Source organism: Pteropus medius, unplaced genomic scaffold (assembly GCF_902729225.1).
Source record: "Pteropus medius unplaced genomic scaffold, Ma_sr-lr_union100, whole genome shotgun sequence".
NCBI classification, from domain to species: domain Eukaryota; kingdom Metazoa; phylum Chordata; class Mammalia; order Chiroptera; family Pteropodidae; genus Pteropus; species Pteropus medius.
In genome coordinates, this window is record NW_024352786.1 from 5,335,235 (window position 1) to 5,339,972 (window position 4,738).

The 4,738-nt window shown below is 33.2% G+C and overlaps 1 non-coding gene across 1 annotated transcript; it reads left to right on the forward strand.

Annotated features, from left to right (window-relative positions):
* The first annotated feature begins 249 nt into the window (after positions 1–249).
* On the forward strand, positions 250–368 carry LOC120591387 (5S ribosomal RNA). Its single transcript, XR_005649885.1, has one exon. It is a non-coding gene; the product is annotated as a 5S ribosomal RNA (ribosomal RNA).
* Positions 369–4,738: the final 4,370 nt, after the last annotated feature.

A 4,738-nucleotide genomic window follows, 5' to 3' on the forward strand; every position in this document is an offset into this window, starting at 1 on the left:
TTCTAATATTATGAAATAATGTGACATATCTAAGATGTATTGAAAAGTTAAATGACATTCTTCTTAAGCTATAGGGAAAATAAGATTTGTTTTATTATTATAAAGATATTATCATTGGCTTTCTTGGAAAATTTATGAGATATATACACATATGTATATATAACCGTTCTGAGAATTCAGTTTCTGTGTATTCATCAGTATCCAAAAATAGAAATATACTAATCATTTGATATCAATTTACACTGTAGTTTCTATGGCCATGCCACCCTGAACAAGCCTGATCCCATCTGATCTCGGAAGCTAAGCAGGGTCGGGCCTGGTTAGTACTTGGATGGGAGACCACCTAGGAAGACCAGGTGCTATAGGCATAAAAAAATTAAAAATAAGGGATTGCAAGCTGACAAGGTCCTTGCAATCTGTGAGGTCGACCAAGAGTTGCCTTGCCTAAAAAAAAAAAAAAAATTTACACTGTTGTATCGTGTTAGCCAATTAGTGTTTTTGAAATAGATGTGGAACATATTAGCACTATTTGTGGGAGAGTTCATTATTGCAGCCAACTGTGAATTAATTCATTTACAGAAGTTTCAGAAAATAGTTATTTTTTCTAAGCTGACTTCTTTGGAAAGAAGCTAAATGAATCACGATAGCATTTACTTGCCCAGTTGCACAATTTTTAGCAAACTATTCATCCTCTCTAAACTCAGTTTTTTCATCTAAAATATGGAAATTATAATAATGCATAATTTAGAAGTTTGTTTTGAAGATTAATTTAATGCATATTAGCACTTGGAACTATTTCAAGACATAGTGAATGCTCAACAAATGTAATCTCTTTTACCAATGCTATAAAATATTTTAATTGATAGAGTTATAAGGGTGCATTAAGAACAACTGTCATTGACTCATGCCATCACTTACTGGGAGGTTTTAACTGGAACATTTGTTCATTCTAACACTATCTCTGCCACACCAATCCATCACCTAAGAATGACAACCAGCCGAAGAATTCTATGAATTCCTCTGAAGAGACTACTCTGTCTCTCTTTCAAAAACGTTGTGTTTTTTCAGTCACATGACTAAAAACACATGTTCTGGTGATTATTTTTTTGACCCTGACAATCAGTTCATTTTTCGTACAAGTGCTTTATCATGTGTGTTCCCTGAATTCACTCTCTTCTAACTTCAAGTCTTTCAGTCCCTCATGGCATAATTAGTTTGCATCACTCCTCCCCACAAGAAAATAAATAAAGACACAAAATTTATAATCACCAAGGTTAATGACTTTTTTTTTTTTTTTTGGTGGGGACTACTTTAGAGGGAATTTTCATGAAACACATAGCTTCTCATTCTTAATGCTTCTTGGACATCGTTAAATGCAGTCACAGAGCACCTGAGTTCTGCCAGTCCACAAGGAGCAGTAAAAGGTTGCATTTCAGCTGACAAAATGTAGAGTATTCGCTTTCAGCTCATCTGTGTGAGTTCTGCTGCTTGTTCAGATTTGGTTTGAATCCTGGACATTTTTGATTCTTTGTTATGAGGTAAGTTTAGAATCAGTTTGTATCAACACAAATATTTCAGGCAGATTTCATTCAAGTATTCCTTAAAAGGGAACAACGTTCTGTGGGAAATACAGAATAAGTACCTGTAAAGAAGAATAGGTAACAGAATTCTAATTTTGACTGTGTCCATTACTTTGCAAGCAACATGTAAAAGTCTCTTAAATGCTTCCAGTTTCACGTTTGATTTTTTTCATGTCTCCAATAAATATGTAGTACTTTTGTAATTTTACATAAACTCAGTAGTTGTTGTTACTGTTGTTATAGTTTTTAGATAATATTGATTATCTTTGATTTAAGCTCTAGATGGCTGTTCACTCAGATACTAAGCAATCTTACTTACCTTCAAAACTTCAATTACCATCAATATAGTTGAGGATTCTTAAGGCAATGGTTCAACCTAAATTATTCTCCCGACTTTCAGAACTATGTACCCAACAATCTCTTGGACAGCTCCTCTTTTACGTTCCACAGACAACTAAAATCTCAATGTACACAAAACCTAATTCATCGATAGGAGACAGCTAAACAGAGAATTCCATGTTAAAATGTCCTGGCTTCAAACTAAATATCAACTGCAGCAGAATTCATATCTAAATGCTGAAGGCAAACACTCAAGCTGGCCAAATATGGGACCAAAATAAACATCAAAATAAGTAAAGATGGTAATGAATTATAAACCATTGAAATATAGGAATCCACAAGTTTTTAGTTATAATAAGTAGATAAATTAAGTCAAATGCGTGGGAGAGGGGGGCTTTTAGAGAATCCCAACTGATAAATGTGGAGGAAGTGCTGTAGTTGGAAAATCATTTTGTAACTGACATAGTAAAGATTGGTTCACGCTAGAATCATCAATGAATGATAAATTATTGTGGGGTGGGGAAGGGTAAGAGGAGAGAGATTTTAATGAAGAGCATATGTTTATTTGTATGTCTGGAGTGTCTCTTCATAAAAGGCTTATAAGCTGAAAAGGGGAAAGAGTAACTATCCTGTGGGGAAAAAAGATAATACTTTGATGAGGTGATCAAAATTAATATCATCCATGAGAGGTAGGTGAAGGTCATGTGCCTCTGAATGAAATACCCAGAGAAGGACACACATCACTTATGTAATGTTATAACTTGGGTTGCATAAATGCAAATCTAATCAGGACAAAATATCAGACAATTTCAAATGGAAAATATTCTATTATAAAAAAGAGAAGGCTACATATTTTTTTAAATGGAAGACAGTCTGAAAAACTATTTCAGATGAAAGGAAATTAAAGAGACATATAATGAAATGCAATACGTGATCCTGGAATAGATTCAGTTCTGGAGGGAAAAATGTTATAAAATACATTATTGAATCAATCAACATAGTTGGAATATGGATACTACATTAAAGTGTCCCATCAATGTAAAATTCCTAAAATGGAAAATTGCAATGTGGTTGTGTAAAGGAATGTCTGTTTTTAAAAATATATACTCTGAAGTATTTAGAGATAAAAATGTATATGAACAACTTACTTTTAAATGTTTCAGGGATAGTTTCTCTCTCTCTCTCTGCACCACCCCCCACCCCACCCTCCATCTGTATACAGAGAGAGAATAAAAAGTCTAAGAGATTCTTTGTATCATTTTTGAAACTTTTTATTAAGCATGAAGTTATTTTTTAATAAAAAGTTTATTTATAAAAAAATTAATTTATTCTCTTTCTCTCAAAATTTCTTTCCTCCGTATTTAAATAAATTACATTACCAGACACTGGGGCCCACACAGAAACAGTGAGACTTTCTTTAAATCCTCTTTCTCTTTTATGTCCCTGTTTTAATCAACCAAAAGTCATTTGATTCTACTTCATAATGATTTCTCGAATTTGTGCATGTCTTTCCTTCTCACTGTCATTATAAAGATAAAAGCAAACTTTTTCCATCTCAAGCAAGATAATTCTTGAGATGATCATTTCACTTGAATAATAATGGTCCTAATCTTTGACTTCCATAATTCCTTCTCCACCACGCAAGCAGCAGTCTAAAGTGAAATTCTAAAGTGCAATTCTTCATTGTCTTACTACATTCGAAATCCTTTCCATTGCCCTTAGGATAAAGTCCACTTTTTAGCATGGTTTACATGACTCTGCTCTTACTTTCTTCACAGTTGCAGCCCACCCCTAAAATTGTGAAGTGCCTCTGCTTTGTCTTTCTTTTTCCTTATGTACTTCCCCACTCTTTGCACTTAACACATGTTATCACAACTGCGCACTCAGTCGAATGTTGTCCCATATCCTTGATCATCACTGCATTCACAAATCAAGTTCAGAGCCTGTCACCAAAAAGACTATTCTCTATGATAAATGAATGACAGTGACAATATGTTAGGTTTATTTTTTTTCAATAGGACAGTTAACACAACAAGGTCTTTGTCCTTATGAAATCTAAGTATTAAGGAATTAATTGAATAGTATGTATAATATATTCTGAGATAGAAGAAAACTTAATTATTAACTTACATAAAATATAGAGTGGTTTTTGTTGTTGTTGTTGTTGTTATTGTTGTTGTTGTTATTTTAATTGTATTGGCCATTCTGCGTCTAATGCTATTCTTTACATGGAATAAAACAAATACTTAAATCTTATATCTCCTCAAGAGTTATTATTCTGGGGTTGTTGTTGGAAGCAGTGGGGATAGTGGCAGAACCTTAGATAGTGGTATTCAGGGCAGTAGTGCTGAGAGTACTTCTGATATAATGGTGATATGGAAGTAATGGTTGTAGGATGGGTGTATTTGTGACAAAGGACAGTGAGTGATGATAACCATTATTAAACCAATTTTAGTAATGATGATGATACGGCAAGACTTAGGTTGCTTGGGAGTCAGATTAGGATGCCATCCCAATTTAGCCATTATCATTTTGGAAAAGTTATTTAAATTTCTGATTATAAAATGGGGGCAATACTTGAAGTAAAGTATTTGAAGTATTTGAAGTAAAAATTAAATGAGATTACTTTAATTCTTAATTCTTTAGGTACATAGTAGCTATTTAAGAAATGACTAGTTTGTTATGATTTTATTCTTATTAATTCCTGACTTCTCATTCTTCTTTTCAGCCTTCATCATGTCTCAACCATCTGACAACTTAAATTCTTTGCTCAGTTTAAATCTTTTTTGAGACAAATACTCCACAGCTCTTTTCAATAT